The sequence below is a fragment of the Bombus affinis genome, chromosome 2 (genome assembly GCF_024516045.1).
Source record: "Bombus affinis isolate iyBomAffi1 chromosome 2, iyBomAffi1.2, whole genome shotgun sequence".
In the NCBI taxonomy this organism is placed as follows: domain Eukaryota; kingdom Metazoa; phylum Arthropoda; class Insecta; order Hymenoptera; family Apidae; genus Bombus; species Bombus affinis.
Window position 1 is genome coordinate 1,638,677 of NC_066345.1, and position 19,083 is coordinate 1,657,759.

Sequence of the window (19,083 nt, forward strand, 5' to 3'; positions counted from 1 at the left end):
AAACTCGGGCCCAAATATTTCACGCGTCATTCAGGAATGCAACTCACTTTCTGAAGGTAAAGGTCTAGAAGAAACTGAAAAGATCGTTACGCAACAGATTTCTTCGAATTGTCAAAGAAGCTGTGAACAGAAACGAAAATTTCCAAGATTTAAAATACGCCTGTATTTCCTGTATCTTTTTACCAAAACCGGCATGTTTCGCTGTTGTACTTTTATAAATATCTAATTAGAAAAATTCAATAACGTTACGCGTCAACATTACAAATTTATTAATCTAGGCATCTATGGAATATTATCGATGATTGTTATAAATTGTTTTGTTTCCCATGATTAAGTCCTCCGGTATTTTACTCTAACTGTAAGTAGACCTTTATGCAAATTCATATTTTTATAAACACAAACGAGTAAGTGGTATCTCAACACGGACTTGTTTCAACCATCGAATATAATATACTATACTATTTTGGACATTTCATCTAGTTTTGCGATTCCAAATTTTCAATTTGAATGACAATTGTATAACTATCGTAAAAGTAATGGCACTTACGATGTGCAAAATTATTTCGTACTATTCTCAGAGATACGTTTCGCGTCAATGTTAAAATAGATACCAATTCCTTGTACGTTATATAATAACTTAACGATTCAATTTCGTGCTAAAATAAGACAATCGATGATTAGAGACAAGCGTATATAATGGATGCGCTAATTATTCGCAACTACGTACCTATTTCGTATTCACTTATACATATTAAACACTTCCTGACAAACGAACTGTGCACGATAATTCAGACACCTTATGTGTACTATAAATTTCTAGAGCGTATCGAAAAATAAGGTTTACGATTTGATAAGACTTTAATATTAAATTTTCACAACGTGTAATCGATTGTTCAGCAATAGACGAGAGTTCTTTTATCGTGAAAAAAGGTCTTGACTGGTTGATGAGTATCGAATATGTACAGTGGCTATAAAAAGTATTTGTACACCTTAAGGCCGCGTATATTAAATTTCATCTTCTCTGCTAGTATTCTTTCTCTGCTATTATTAATATGAACATAATATACAAATACTAATATATGACAATAACGATAATAAAAATATTAATTTATTTGTGCTTCAGGTCCATAGCCTATTACGAGAAGGCTGTTATATTTATCCTCAATTTTTTACACTATATCATATTCTTACATCGAATCTTTTTTACTATCCTATATTGGTATTTTGTCGCGTTATGGCACATTACTTCTTTTTATCCTAGTGCATAGAATACATGCACTAGGATATTTATATCTATTTGTATCTATATCTATATGTATATTGCATTTACATCTATATCTCCATATGAAAGTATCTTTTCCATATATAAATATTAATATAACGATACAAATATTATATCAATATTATGAAAATGTAATGTAAAAGCTGATAAAAAGGAACGTTTCATGGGAAGATAAGAGTATGCACAAAACTCTTTGTAGTCACTGTCTGTAGCATGGAATAAAACTTCTTTACGGCGATATTAAATTGATCGATTAGCTTAATCATTTACCAGAATCCTTTGCAGCTTAGAGGATTATTGGTTTCTTTCAATATGGGCTTACTTATCAAATTTATTTATATACAAGTTTAGCGATCTTCAAAGTTTAAAGCAATTAAACGATCCCTTTTAGAATACTTTGTACAGCGATATACGATTTCTCGCGGGTAAAAATTAGTTGTAAACGAGCGAACAAACTAAGAGAGAAAATTACCCGCAAGAGTAATTCTTTAAAAACGAAATACCGATATTCCGGTTGTAGCACATTCATTGATGGATTAAACATTTCCTCGGCTAGTTCAACGAATCTCTAATGAAATGGAAATTGATTAAACGTGCTTACGTAACACATTAGCGACAATACATTAATCGCAACGACACGTTGAGAAAAACGATACCGTAGGTACTTATTGATCTCGAACTCTGTATACTATATTATATGTAGTATGCGTTTACAACCGATTGAATTAATACGACGATATACCGAAGATTCGATCGATCAGAGATTATATTTATATTCAATTAAAATTTTATTACAGTATATAGTTTTAAATTTTATAAAACTTGTTGGAAGAACTGAAATAAAAAGGAATTTCACTTGTGTTTCAAAACTATCTATATCCCAAAAAAAAGCGAGTTTTCTTAATCTAAGAAAAATTGAGAAAACTCGCTTGCTTTTATTACTATTATATAATGTTATATATTACTCCGATATTAATAAGCGTATAAATGTAACATTAATTAAAAACGAATATCGTAAAAATTGATTATTAATTAGATTTTAATTCGTTCTTTGCATCGTGTCATGACTTATGATTACCTATGAGGATAAATTATAACAGTACATATGTACGTTGAACGCGACGTGACATACAGTTATCTCGTATAAAGTATATTTACGCGGAATCACGTAAAAATGACTCACTGCAATGTTATGTAGCGTATATCCCCGTGTTATGAATGAAACGATTCTATAGGCTCGACGGGCTTATCAAGAATTCCCTTCCATTTTACAAGAATCACGATCATTTACAGATGCAAACGATCGACTTCCATTACCGTTTTCCCATATTCCAGCATCGTACAATATATGTTACCTACTTGTAGCGATAAATTATTTCGTTTAAATTGTTCGCAGTTTATAAGATCTAACATGCTAGTAGAGATAGATTGAAACGTACTATACGTAAGTAATATTTAATTTTTGCAAAATAAATACCGTTACGTCCCGTTACGTTATCTTAGCATATACCAAAATCCATCCCTCGGTCAAGACGGCCATCAACCGTAAAAGTATAACCGCGATAATCTGGAGGAACTGTCATGAAACAAAGCATTTTTACTTTACCCTCGAGGCTCTTCGTTGCTACGAAACATCTTTCAGGTCCAGAAATTCCTCAGGGTTATTGTTCAACCAGGAAAAAATGGGAAAAGCGGATTTTCCTCGCGTTTAACGGTCGTATTTCTACCCCCGAGCAACCGTTGGTGGGCCAACCATATTCTATTCGCAAACTTTCATTCTGGTAATGTTATCCGAATCATTTATATCGTTGAAATTTTTTTAGTCCATAAAATTCATACAGAAAGATACAGTAACGTCGTTAATGAGCACCGTGGCAACTTTTTAAACAGAACGAAGCAGTTACGATTTATTACACTAACAGAGCGAATGAAATTTACAGAACAAAAACGATAACAGAGATATTAGAATTTAAATAATATTCTCGTTATAAACAAATTGGCTTTGTTCGAGGTATTTGTTTTTGCCGCCGTCGGTTTTGTTTCGTCCTAATATTATAGCTGCATCTAATATTTCTCAACTGTAGGCGCTGTTCAGTCGTTCACTGACAGAAACCTCGTTGTGTCGAAAACGAAAGAAATAAATACAGGCGGCCTCCGTCGGCGAACGTGCGTTATTTCATTCGCGAATGAATCATCGATTCGAGTGAGACACTCGAGGGCATAAGTATAAAACCAGAGTTTCGCGAAAACCTCTTTAAGTCTAAGAACATTTATTGCTGCTTTCCGCGTTTTTAATGAAATCCAATTACGTACGTACTACGAAGGTAATCGCGCCAACTGCGATTCGTTTGATACTTTTTAATCGCTATCGATGTTATTATATTTGAAGGGAAGAACAGTTGTTGAAAATTACATCGTTTTCACATATTTACAGCGTACGAAAATACGATATAGAATAGCTTCAAGAATTACAAATAACGATTTTTACCCGAGAACAAACGTAGAAATCTAAACGATTTGTTACAGAGCAGATAATAAGTAAGAAAATATCGTAAACATATTGTACTTCTTAAAAATGAAAAAATTTATTAACAGCATAATTTAACCACCGAAGGAATAATGAATGTTCGTTTTGGTTTCGTATTTGTGTCTTGCACATTAAAGTAACGATAGTCATTGTCCGTTTGTATAAATGTAATTGCTGAATATCAAACATCATAGTGTTTAATTATAAATGAATTTAATGATCAATCCACATATGTTGTACCTTAATGATACAATTTTGTTACGTTATAACATCGATGTAAAACAATATTTAACAAATACAAGAGCATGTAAAATAGCGTAACGAGCGTTATATGTATCGATGCATGTATCGCTAAATTTACGTAATTTCGTACGTATCAAACATCGTAATATACTTTTGCACACAAAGTAATCCATTATAAAGAGAGTAATAATTTACTGATTGATTTAAAATCAATTTCCTTAACAAGGTTTTGAACGATTAAATCGATCGGATCACAAGATTACCGAAATTTCACATTATCGCGTCAAAGTATGTAATTAATGATTATACTTTTGAGTAATTATCCGCTGTCACCAGCAGACGATAAACATCGCGTATTTTTCAATCGCTGCAACGTCTAATTAAGCTCTGCTCGCTACATGATAACGTATCCACTAGTATGCATAACTTTGCGACGTGGTCAATTTTCAAAATGACATAGAAACGACAGGAGTTTTATTTTGTCTCGTACACGAACGTGACATTCGACAATAGCAGATCGTTTTACAAAACAATGATCGTAATTCTATATGGAGGTAATATCGTGAAAGCGATTTCATAAATGAAACGATAACGTTACACACGAACAGACTTCTTAAATTACCAACTACATTGTCGTAAAGAATATTCCAAAACGATCGATATTTTCTATCTCTACCAATTTGCTCCGATTTGCAATTACTTATTTCTTATTTTAGAAATACCAAAATCTCCGCCATTTTCAATATTTAAATTCGTAACGTTTCAACTTTCTCAACATTCGCAGAATATTTGATACGAGTATACGTTAATTGCTATTATTTTCCCGTCGGATTTTACGAAAAATAAGTGAATAATTTCAGCCACTTCTGAACCGCTCAGTTCGATCAAATTATATTTCTTAGATTCAAAAGGAGGTACCGTTTGCGATAACGAAAGAATTCAGAGTGCTACGATCTTTCCAAGTATTTATGTCGTAACTAAAAATACGTGAAATGTTTGAAATACAAGTGATTTCGTAATTGGCACGTAAGATAACAGAAAAAATAATAAACAAAACTTTTTCTGCCTAATAGTAAGTAACGTAAATTACGATTTGTCTCGATGATCCTACCGTAGCAAGGTTATTCTCGAATATTCCTAATCTTTGCTTCTCTCTCGCTTTAATGGGAACAAATCAACAAACACGTAACGAGAACGCCATAGGATATTAAAGTACGCAGAAAAAAAATAACGGTTTACAAGGTAATCTGCTCAAAATATTTTCCGGGTTTTTCGTTTGACACAGTTACGGTCGCCGTACTATCGTATACACAGTAGCTTGGGAAAATATTCGAACAGTCCTACAATCTTATTATATAAATATCGTATAAAATTTTAAAACCTAACAAGACACGCGACTATCTTGATGATATACTATTAAATTTTGAAAGCAGGTTAAATTCGAAGCAGATTTGAAACTACATATAAAAATTACGAGATATTTATCGAAAGAATACGCTTTAGAAAAGATCACCGAAGCATTTGATTTATTTCGCAAGATTTATTCGCTGTATTATTAATCGTATGTTTAAAATTATTATTCATGCTGTATACTAATTTTTCATTAAGAATATGGTTCCATAAAGGTCTCGTAAAGTCTACGTACATCTCCGGATTGCATTCGAACGTTCCTACGATAATCACGATGGTCGCGTTCTATTATAGTAACAACGAAATTTCAAAAATATATTCAGAAAAAAAGACTGCGTCGAGCGTTCGAATACTTTCATAAATGTTCACATTTTACTAGTCCAATAAAAGATACATACTCACCGTAAATACGAGGATAATCCGTACGTAGTCGAACGGAAGAATACTGCTTTGCGATCAAAGAATCCTTCGATTCAAGCATGCACCGTGTACTCGTGGCACATGTCACACAAAAACGTATCAAGGAGGAAAAATAAAGGCAAACAAAGAGCCGGCGTATTATAATCGAGGAAAGATCTATCTCGTAGTGACTCTCGTCTTTATTCAGCTACTCTGTTCCACCATTTAGCACGCTCGAGTGACACGCGCATCAAGATCGGTTTCTCGACACGTACGCGTAACGATTATTCGCGCGCCTACCCTTACACAACGGTCGTTAGGTTAGCTCGCCGGTTAGGTTAACTACGCACGCACAAAACTGCCAACGGAAAATCCAATTTCTGTCCGTCGCCGTTCGAGATTGTCGTTCGACCCACAGGCTTCGGAACGCGAGAACGAAAGCACCTTGGAAAATACACACGCGCGAAGAACGCCGTATTTGTTTAGCACATGGGTCGAGTTTCGGCGTTGATTTCGAGCGAAACGATACGCGAGAACGACTTTGCAACGTACACAAAACCGAGCCGATTTCGGTAAAAAAGATTTTGATAGGAACAGGAAGTTTCCTCCACTTTCTCCAGTAAAAAGCGAAATGGTCGCCAATAAACTTGCGGTAGGGCGAGCACGATATTATTTCGCTGTTTGCCTGTTTCCTTTGTTTTCACCGGCAAGCCGGTGCACCGATGCACGCTTTTTCTTTCGATGTTCCTAGTACTCTGGTTCTTCCGATCTTCGTTCCTCACGGCTCGGCCGCTGCTGCGTGACTGACCGTTTGCTGCCTTTACTAGACACACCGCACGAGGCGCGCCGAAGGCAAACGAAGGGGGACCGACGGTTCGTCGATCGGAAACGACCCTCGGGTTGAGGGAGCCTTCCTTTGTTCAGGCGAGACCATGCAGCATGGCTCGCAACGTACTTTCTCTCTTTCTCTCCCTTTTTTCCCTTCCCCTTTCCCTCTCGCTCGACTCTTCCTCTCTATTTTTCACCTTCCTTTTCCACTTTTATTTCTTTCTCTTCCTTCTATGCACGACGGTTCTTTCTTATGTTCCCCGCTCGCTACGATTCCTATCTCACCTCTTTATTTTTCTTTTTTCTTTCTCTTTCTCTTTCTCTCTCTCGCACGATTCTCGCGCTTCACAGCCTGCAATGCGAACGATCACACGGTCTGTTAGTAACTGAAACGACAGCGACGGTCACACACGGCGTCCCGACGTTGGTAACGATGGCGGAGGCGGAGGTGATGGCGTCGGTGGTGGTAGCGTCGGTGGAGGTAGCGTCGGTGGTGGTAGCGACGGTGGTGGTGGTGATGATGGTAGTGTTGGTGGTGGTAGTGGAGTGGTGGGGTTGCTGGTGATGATGGTGGTGGAGGTTGGCGGAGGTTGATGGTGGTGGAGGTGGTGGTGGTGGAGATCGTGGTCGTGGTAGTGGTAGTGGTAGTGGTGGCGGCGGCGTCGGCGGCGTCGGCGGCGTCGTCGGCGTCTCTCTTCGACAAAGCAGACTTGGAGGCGGAGGGGGTGACAAATACAACCACTACTACCACTCGTTCCTACCCCCCTTGTATTACCTTTCGGGATGCCGAGCGGCATTCTGCACAGTTTGCACAGACTGGGGATGTTCGATTCGCTTAAAAAAAGTCGATTCTCGATCGATTCTGACCTCCACCGTGAGAACCGAAGAACGACGAATAGATTTAAAAATCGTAAATACGTATGTATATGTGTATAATTTTTTATGATTTTTAGATTGATTTCTAGGGTGCCCTCAGACAATCGATAATATCGTTAAGAATCGATCTGAAAATCATAAATATGTATATATGTATAATTTTATACGATTGTTAGAGATTGATTCTTAGACTCAGACAATCGATGATACTTTCAATATTTCAAGCTTCTCGATCTTTCATGGATATACGTAGGTATATATCGTTATCTTGCATCTTACACCAAAGTCATAGACGGTGTAACTTTACAGATTTAAATCCCTGTCCTTTTAGATTCTATAAATGCTAAACTCCGAACAAGCCTGGAGTATTATCATTATTGCCATTATCTGTTACACGCAGATTCGATCGTTTCGGAATATAATTGGAAATAGAAAAAGATATTCGTATCGATTTTTATTCGCCAACTGGAAATTTGCATGTTCGTACGTTTGGCATAAGAAGAATTACCGCATCGCTAGGGTGAGAAATCTTTCTTCGCGATAAAAAGGTCGATTCGCTGAAAAACCGACAGCAAAGAATCGATTCCGATTCTTTAACCGAAAGAATTGATTTTTTGAAGAATCGAGTCAGAATCGAACGTACCTAACTGCACATCGATATTCTCCTCGCGCGTTTCACCATGCCATCAACTCGCGGTCATCAAGGCGGTTGCGCGAATCCGATGGAATATCGGTTGAAAGATATTCGTCGCGTACTTGGTTTAAGTGTCATTAACTTTCATAGGATTTAAGGAATGCCCGTCGTTTCATTTATAGCTATTCATAATCGTACATACTTGGGATTGTGTACTTGTGGAATTGGCGGGTACATCGTAATTTCGAAGCCTCCGTGTCTACTACTTGAGTTATATTGAATCAGCGTAATACGAATATCGTAGAATATGTATTAATCAAAATGAGTTGCGTAGTCTCACGAATTTCACACAATAATTATGTACATAGAGATTATGATCTAATAAATATGCGGAAGAATATAAAAGCAGATCAACAGTTTTTGTATCTTTGCTTTAAAGGAGTGATTAAATCGAATTTATCGTCTAAAAAATCTTCAGAATTCATTAACACGCGTGAGATAGCTAAACGGTAATGGTATTATAAATATTTTTCAAACAGAATATTTTTAAATATAGCAAACATTAAATAATATTTAAAGATTGATCTTTAGCAATTAATAAAATCTAATATCAGATTTCTGCTAAGAGAACAGTTTCTTCGTTATTTTACTAATATTCGCAAATATGTAATCGAGAATGTACGAGTTCGTGACAAGTTGAGTTTACTTAGCGAGTATGGAATTAGTCAATTCACAACTTTTTATTTGCTAAACGTATTACATGTTTGCTTTCATTTGAAGAGTATGCCAAAATCGCGAAAGACGCTATCGCTGTTTTTAACAATAATTTTAGAACACGGTTGTTCGTATTTTTTTAAAAGTAACACCTAATATGTACAGAATAAAGCAGGAACAACGTAATTATTTATCAAAAAGCTATTAAAATATGAAAACATTTCGATGAGAAACATAAACACTATGATATTTTAACATTGTAAATAATCTAAGAAAGATAGTACGATTCGATACATTTTTAAAGTTAATTTATTATTATTTCGAGTAATAAATACAAGTAGGTGCTGCCGGCACCTATAGATCATGTGCAAGTTTAAAGGTGAAGTATAGAAATGATATCGTGAAATAGTATCCAATTATCAGAACAGAGCTTATCTATACCATAACCTATGATGTGACATATGCAGTCTTTCGCGGATCGATAACTCCCTGTTGTCTCGCAATCTATCGGTTACGATAATCTGACAATGAGATGCGTTATTTGTTTGTTAAGATTTCCTTCGCTTCGCTGACGCTTGTTTACGAAACAAAGCGCAATTTATTTTATATGATTATCAAATGTTTTTCAGTTATAGATAATAAAATTGCGCATGTATAACAAATATTTGTAAGATTGATCTAAAAAGTTCTGCTGTAATAAAAATCTCCTTTATATCACTATGTACACGATTATTTAATTTAATTTAATTTAAATTTAACTTTGTTAAATTATTTTCATTCAGTATCCCGACATATTCCTATCGGTATTATTTTATTCTTCCCTTCTGCTTCGGATTAAATGTTATTCCTCGTAAATAACAATAAATATATAACAATCCCTAACTTTACTTCCCAACGCATAAGATTCATACGAGACTCGAGCGACGAAAACCTTATTTATCGTCGTATTATTCCTATTGATCAGTGTTTCGCATATTTCATTATCGCGTATTTTCTCACAATATCTGTACGTACTGTCAACCTTCTTCATTTTACTCTAGTTTTACAACTGTGACGAAGCTAAACGAAACGTAGTTACCACGACCAACAGTTTTATTTCTCCATACGAATCGTCGTTGTACGTTTATTCCAGTTTGCACCACTTTCTCTTTACGCGGATTTTCAATATTTCAAACTTTTATAGTTTCTTACTCGACGATGGCGTATTCCCAAGTTTCTTCAAACCAATTAAAGCTATAACCCATTGTCGAAGTTTCTCCCTTAACTCGTCGGCTGTGAAACGGCGAAAAATCAACCAAATTTTTAAAGCTGACGAAAGAAATACGATAGCGTTTAACCACAAGGGAGCGACAAGGCGCGCCTGCTTTGGAAGCGAGAGACGTTACGTGCAACGACCATAACCTATGTATTTTCTCTGCTTTATGGTTATGTTCCGTTTCGTTCCATTCCGTTCCCAGCAAATGAATACAAAGACCAGAGGTTCTCAGTTTGTGCATTGAAAAAGATGAGAAATTCCAACAAGTAACGAGTTGAATCTCTGCTAAAAAAAGTGTATCAGATTAACTGGATTAATTTCGTGGTAAAAGTATGCGACGTACCCGTTATACGTCTGTGTAAAAATCTACACAGTGATTATTCATTCACCAAAGTATTCGAGGATATTCAAAATGGAGTATTTATCGTAATATTTAGTTGCTCCGATACTTCTCTGCTTACTTTCTGTTTCTTTAATTGTTTTAATTTATAGAAATATCATTTAGCCTAAATATGCGCGGTTTAGTAATTATAGCGATTATAATAGCAAAATTTGAAAATTTATACATGTACAAGTTACGAGATATTTATCGCAAACATATACTTAGCGAAAAATTAGTATACGATTAGTTGGTGCTAAAAATGACCTCGCTACGTATCGTGGATTACTAATACTTAACTTTCGCGAAGTATATGCTTCTAACAAATATCTTGTACTTCTATGCACGGTTTCAGATCCGTTTCAAATTTCACACGTACGATCAGGATGTCTCGTTACGGTGCTAACGATATTTCAAAATATTCTATATTTATTTTATATTTATATTTATGTGCAAATAATTTTTCACCAATCACAGGATTTACATCGATGCAAAATTTGAAACCGTTTGTGGAAATTATTATAACGTAACTGCGTTTTTTCGACGTGACCACATGTTTCCTCAACTGGAGTGGCCTGATAAGAAAACTGAATGACGTAAGTATTCGTTATCAGATAGTTACGAGCGAGTAAGGGCTTATTCCCAAAACTTGTTACATTCATTCTGCAATTTAAATAACTGTATCTGTATTCGTTAAAAATTTGATGTATTACGCGGGATTTACTTCAGCTGTACACAGGTACAAGATGATACCTATACGTATATTATTACTCAAAAAATGTCTGTTCTTTATTATTCAAACGATAAATAATTCAAACTTTTCCATTACGAGTAGAATTTCCGTATAATAAAGTATTTTTATCGAAGCTGTAGGAACTTTCCCAAATTACCAAAACGATAAAATATTGTATTAATTGAATTTTATTAAGATATACTGTTCTTTATTATATCGTAAAGGTGGAGCGTGAAACATTGATGAAAATATAATAGATAATATAAATCACACCATGTTAGTGAAATTGCAAATTCTAATTAGAAACGGAATATATAATTCGAATCTTTTTGAGATAGAATAATTCGTACCTTACTGTGTATTTTATAAATTATGCAAGTAGCTGTAAAGTCATTAGTCAGATTTTACTGACGATAAGTTAACTTTTGTTTCCATTTACTATTATTATAGCCAGAAATTTCTATTAAATTAAACGCATCTTTTCCTTATTGTTCCGGTTAAATAGTCACTAAATATTAATATCCATTTATTCATTCACTTCTCGATTAAATTAAATAGTAGAATTATTAGCAAATGTCTCGTAACCAATAATCGCTTTTGACTTATTATGGTATTAGGTTGTTCTACATATTTCCTCACTTTTTCGAATCAAAAGTTTCATAAAATTATACAAAAAAATTATTCGATTAACATAAATATTCTTCCACGTTTTCTACCGCCCTTTTCCATTTAGAAATCAACTTTTCTATTCTCAATTTAGAGCAGTTTGGTGATTTGCAATTTGGTCGACGTTTTCCTATCAAAATCCATTTTTGGCCTATTTGTATCGGTGAAAATACTTGGTTTCCCATAATTGTACGACGACTCGAAACATACGTGTCAGGAAACAGCTGATTCTTCGGAAAAGCAGCAGCTGCAGTCGCATACGCATGTTTGCCGAGCAAAGTCAACGCTGTCTTTTTTTTACAAGATACTGACTATAATTTTACGTTAATACAGAGCCCGTTATATAGCCCCGTATAACATGTGCGAGCGGACATGAGACGATTCCATAACGTGAAACCATACGAGGGAAATATAGGACACAAGTTTTTCATACTCTGTCTTCGACAGGTATATTTGAACTTGGCTAATTACCGCATTAGTATGTATATTAGTAAAATAAGTCAGTTTCAAAATCGTGGGACCAAAAACGAGCGAAAAATCCTCTCAATTTTGGGCTACTCTTTGAAAGATAACGTAAAGTATCGAGTACGTACTTAGTCTGTGGAAGATATATACTCGATAATCGAAAAGACGACTCACTGATCCTTCGCTTAGTTCCTTTATCGACGATAATCCTCCCGTCGATAGGTTTTCTCGTCGATCGAGGCGTCTGGTTGGAATCGAGTGTAATCATGTTGGCGTGTGCCACACCGGAAAACAGCTGACTTGTATTTTTTCGTTAGGGAAGCAGCTGGCCTCCCAGCCCATGGGCCAAGAGTCGTCTGCGTTCCTTATACTGGGTGTTCTTTCGATTAACGATTCGAAGCACACATTTCACGTACGAGTTAAATTTGAAATGATCTCGTAACAAACAATTATGCAAACTAGAACAGATAGAATTAAATAATACGAATGTTTGTTATACGAATCGATATCTTTACGACACAGTCGGGAAAGAAATAGAAGAAGAAGAAGAAGAAGAAACTTCACTTTATTTATATGACAATTGTGTAACTATTTATGCGGCTCAAAGAGAGAATTAAATGATAAGAATGTTTATTTTAAGAACCGATATCCTTACACGCAGCTGCAGAAAATAGAAGAAGAAGAAATTTCACTTTATTTATACGACAATTATGCAACTTAAAGCATATTTACGTACAGCCGAGGAAAATAGAATTTCGTTTTATTTATATGAATTGAATTCAAATTTGATAATTTTAATCAGTGAAAATCGATAGAAGTCACTATCATCTAGCATAGGAATTAGGCTATGCAAATGATAATATCAGTAAATGAATCCGTTAATAAAGCTAATCCCGAGTTTCTAGTTGCACAATGTGAAGCGCCGTAACGAGGGTGCACGCACCGTTACAAGCTTCCCATCTAATTTTAACATCCAGGTTACATATTATTCCCATAGCGAGAAGTTCAGAACGTTGCACGCATAGAAACGAGAGAAAGAAGCAATAGAAATGCCATTCAGCTAGCCGATAATTACGTAACTTTCACTTTCAATCGTTACTTCTACGTCATCTACGTCTGATTTATTTTATACTCTGCATTTATTTAAATACCAAGAAAAGATGTCGAGGAATTCCATTGATTCTTTAAATTTATTCCTATCGAGATTGAGATAAAAATATAGGAAAGGAGAGCGTTAAGAAATGGCCACTTTTAGAGGCCTGCTTGCCATCGAAAAATTCTCGCAGGACGTTTAAGAGCATCTCGAGAAAGTTGAAAAGAATGAGCGCAAAGATGAAAAAGCGGTAGCGGCTCGATCTACCTATGCGTTACGCTCGATCATGTTCTTCAAATACCGATCCATCAACGAAATAATTGTTCAGTAAATAGTCAATAATTGAAACAATAATTGTTGCTACATGCGAACAGCGACCAACGACACGTTCACCAGCTTACGACCCTATGCAAATGTTACAATGGTTTCCAATTCGGTTTTGCTCTTGTCGATTAGTACGTTAACAAAGTATTTGAAATTATTCGAGTGCCTAGAATGCAATTCTATTTTAATAACGAACCGTTATCAGATCGTATTTCGATTTGGTATTTTTGCTGCTCAATGGAATCGGACGCTATTGCAATCTGAGATTCAAAGTCGTCCCTTTCAAACATCGCAGTCGACGGTTGCAACGAAGAAAAAGTCTTATCTGCTTACGTCTTCGAGCTAATAATATCTCTGATTACTCTGATCCTCTTCGCACTTCATAATTACTTCAAACGCGAGTATCTTACGTTAATTCTGTTTCTAGACTTAGTGCAGTTCGTTCGTCATGACACACGACACGTACGAACTCGGCCAACAATACGTTGGCCATTATTCTCACCTAGCGATAATCTGGTTGTAGCTCAGATCTGCTGAATTTCAAACTTTGATACTTTACGTCGATGTAATCGAAAGAATGAACGAATAAAGGACGAACGAAGATCAACTGCAACGCGTGGATAAATTTCATCGCCGCTACATTTTTTAAATTATATAGAGTCCTACTTAAAAAATTGTATAATAATCGTTGCATACTGTAATGGTTACATGCAACGTTTTATACAATCACAAGTTCACGAAAGGTAAAACAGGAGTTAAATATGAGAAATTTAAATATCGCAGATTTTTAAATATTAAAGAACGCACGACTCAGTTCGATCTTCACGAGAAAGTTTCGGATTACACGCTCCACGTTTTATTCCACCGAAAGAGCGAAGCAATTTTAATGAAACTTGTATTTAATACTTTTAAGTATATTTAATTTATTAATTAAATATACTTTTGTTTATAATTCTTTAAAACAGAAAGATATACATGAACGGTAGATGTGCATGTAAAACTCACAGTAAGATATTATTAACAAACTGACGAACGATCATCTATTTTCTCTTAAGCTAATTACTGTATCTCAATAGGACTTATTGGTCATTATCTATCATCATCGGAAAATCAATTAATTCAATTTGTCTTTTTATATCCTATTCTATATATATAATCTCTAAAACAAATTTTGTAGGTAATCAGTGAACGAATCGTTATGATTTACTCATGTAGAAGATCGGCTCGTTAAATTCTCGAGGCGATTAAACGCATCCTCCCTATGCAATCCGCTATACTTTTAAATCCACTGCTAATAATCTTCGTATAAGATAGCTACCGTAAAGTTAACCGCACAATTATATTTTTCAATGTTCACGGTATTGCATGCTTCGGTAATATGCGTGAAATGTTAATTTTGTAAGTTTCTAAACTAAACTTTTTTAACTAAAATATAAAAATATAGACAATATAAACGTTGAAAAATATTATAAAAAGTAATATTTCAAAAGGATCGCATAAGAAAAACATTAAATTCCTCACGCAACAACACTCATTACAAAAGAGCTAAGCGGAGTAAATAGAGAACAGTATATAGAAACGAACCTTCCAATTAAATTCAAAAGAGAAGCCAAAGCACAAACGAGGCTGGCAGGAAGGAAACAATGGCAAATCAGCGGAATAAATGAAGTATCACAATATGTAAATGAAGAAGAACTAGGTCAAAATGTGACAAGAAAAGCTAGAATCAATGGAGCACACCCTAAGAGAGTGACCAGTGTATAGTGAACTTAAGTCAGAAATGTAGACAAATAAAAACAGCAGGCTAATTAATTATAATTATGAAAGCGAACACTGAAGAGGTTGTAAAAAGACGGCACTACTTCATACACGGTGCGATGAGAATTAGAGCAATTTGTCTGGAGTACTGTGATAGCGTACCTTCGCTTGGCACAATGTGATATTAATTGCTAGTAATGAGACTAGAAACGAGACTTAGAAAGATAGCACCAATCAACACTATATCAAAGAAAGATTGCTAATTATATATGTACTCGTATATTTTTGTAATATCGTCGCTTTAATTGATACTTATATGTGTAAAACTTGCTTATTACCTACGCTCGTAATAGGCAAAAACCTAGCACAAGAATAGTGATAATAAACAACAGAAAAAAAATAGTTGTTTTTCCACGATATTATTTTATGTAATAGTATTTTATGTAATATAAATAGATTCTAAACAACAAAGTAATCTTGAAGAATATTAAGGACGAAGATATGTCCATAAATATAGAATCACTAATAAAAATAGTAGATTGTTTATATTTTTACGATCGTCTAAACAGTGAAAATAGGATCGTTGAAGATATAAAGCATTTCAGTGTAGAAAGCTTTCGACATGAATGGTATCGAAACCGAATTTGCTGAATAATGCCAACCTACAAAGACTAAGGAATATTTCAAATAATATTAATTATACCACTATAACATTGATTACACGATATCTCATAAGACACAATATTCTGAAACAAGAAGCAGAAATAAAATATAGCCAATGCAAAGAATATATATGCAATATATATAAAGAAATATATATATATATATATTGCATATATATTCTTTGCATTGGGTACATTTGCTATATATATATTATACTATATTATATATATAAATACATAGTAGAGTATAATATAATATAACATAATATGGTTATATAATACATATCAGATCATATATATAAAAGGAGTCATGAAAGAGTGAAATTATAATTACGTTCCAAAAGAGACAGGTCTATCGCATGGTGAGAGCGAGAGTGTTCGCGTTGCTTTGACGATTTTTCTTGCGGTGAAAACAAACCAAGGTTACAACGCTTTGTTGCGTTGTCCGTGAGCTCCAATTTCTTGTGTAATTCGTTCTGCCGAATAACCATTATAGACAAGCTTTGCGTAATTTCAACGATCATCGAATGACCCTGAATTTTGCGTTTTCTCTTTAACCTTCTTTTTATTTTCGTCGGTCTTTTTTTGTTGGTCTGTACAGTGGCTCGCGAAAGCATTCCAACGCTGCTGCTGTCCAAATTCTTCATTATGCGAATAGTTTTCGCACGTGAAAGATGCAATTCTGTATGATAATTTTTATCGACGATCAACGACACTACTGGCCAAAAGGCGACACAACTTTAGGAGCAATGATATTTAAAAGATTGCCGTTGCGTGGTGGCATATGGCTTGGCTGGTACTGAATGTGTAGTACTAAAAAGGGCTTGGTAAGAACTAGCGAGTTACACTGAGGACACGATACAGAAAGAAGTGGAAGATAATACGACGACAGATGTGGAAGAAACTCTTTCTGCATCGCACGCAATACCAAGAACGGTGATTGTGATAACGCCGGCATGATAGAATGGTTTCAATGTGATGAAACTTCGTCGATTGACCATGGTACTAATGTTCTTGTGTGCTTCGAATAACGAACTGGAACATCAATATAATGACAATGATGATATTCCTCGACATTTTGAAGTATTCGAGGCTTTAGGAATAGAGTTAAGATGGTAAGAGGAACGAAAGGAATGTAATTAAATCTTATCGAATTAAATCTGCTAAACAAGTTGTACGATTGCTAACGAGTTGTAGGATTGCTATTAATATAGCAATATTATACATTATATATAATTATATAAATATAAATTATTATATTCTTTTTCGAAATACACACACGAGGAAGAACATCAGGAAAGTACTCTTGCAGCTACGAAAGAGAATTCCAAAGATTTCTTCGATATTTTTCACATCGCTGTTTCCTCCAACTGTATTTTACTATTTTATGAAACATAACAGGAATTGATGTATTATAACGTTATAAGAAACCATTGCTTGGTCTTTAAGAAGTTAACCAAAGATGTTAACTTCTATACCGTAACTAAAATTTATTATAATTTAAAATTTGTCTTATCGTCTGGTTTTACGCTTATGATATTTAATTCGAATACTTTTCCGAGCCACTGCATATACACGATTTGAGGTGCATAAACAATATTGAACATAATTCTTTATACAGGATGCTGGAAGTTACATAGAAACGGGGGCGAAACAGTTTCTTGCGAGACAAGAAGAAAAAAATATGGAATAAGATTTTCTTATGGAAAATTCAGTTTTCGAGAAAATTGAGTTTAAAAGTCCGCTGCATGCATATGCAATATGCATATACGACTAAAATATAGCAAGATACCGTTTATTAAGGGACATACAATGGCCATCGTGTTCATACACAATATCACACGACTTTGTTTAGTGTCTTATTTACATGTTAGTCTTGCTACCAGCTGATGTAAATAAGATAAACCACGACAGCGATGTACACGCGAACAGGCAGTATCTCAATACATACCGATGAATGTACTAAAATGAACTATCCAATTTGGCGTATTTGCCATAGCTAAGAAACTATTAAAAATTACAAATTGTAATTTACAGTAAACTCTGATTGAAACGACGAGAATCGACGTTTTTCATTTCGTAAACATTGACATATTTTCCATAAATGGGCGGCGTATTTGATACAATTTGTTTCACGGCATATCGACCACGATATGTAAATTCTATTTGCAAGATGGTAATATTAAAACTACAGTTTATAGTAAAGGCATTGAAAGTTTGAATCGATAAAGTTGAGCAGTTCTTCGGATTACGGACATTTTTAAGATATTCCCTTTTTCCGATTACCGCATTTTCATGATTTACGAACTTTACTATACATGTCTCTAAATTACCAATGTTCTGCTGCAATAATTCTCTCAGATACAAAAGACTTAAACGGAAAAAGAACATTTCTCGTTGAAGACATTTTAGCTTTTACGAAATGTCGAGAATTTTTATCAATTTCCATCTTGATACTTTGAAGTAATCGTGCATTTCTTTAAATCTATCTTTTGTAGCTTTAATGGTATCGATAACTCCGATGCGTAATGCATTGTGAACTCGCGTTCAAAATTAACGCGTAATTAATTAATTACGAGAAATTATTGGCGATTAAATTTTAATACACAAGTGGTTTTACAAATGTTTCTTCCATTATTGGCATAATTTGACATCAAATTGATTAAGCTACAAATATAATTTTTCTCTCAAAATCTTTTCTTTATATCTACATAAATATCCGTTTAATGAGATATTGTACACGCGTAATTACTTTCAATGTAGTAATATAATGAGAAAATCGATATTCGGAAGAAGGGAGTCCATAATCCTCTTTTGAAAGCTTTGTCATTTTTC

The 19,083-nt window shown here is 34.6% G+C and overlaps 1 protein-coding gene across 7 annotated transcripts in view; it reads right to left on the reverse strand.

Annotated features, from left to right (window-relative positions):
• The window catches only part of LOC126925433 (brain tumor protein), a 153,699-nt gene that overhangs the window by 72,988 nt on the left and 61,628 nt on the right, over positions 1-19,083 (reverse strand). The window contains exon 1 of one of the 7 annotated variants that reach the window (XM_050740987.1): positions 5,865-7,276. The exons of 4 other annotated variants lie outside the window; for them this stretch is intronic. The gene's annotated coding sequence lies outside the window, so the exon portion shown is untranslated. Of the gene's footprint in view, positions 1-5,860; positions 7,277-19,083 lie in introns of those variants that run through there. 2 more of the 7 variants (XM_050740996.1, XM_050740978.1) reach the window with 2 other exon arrangements.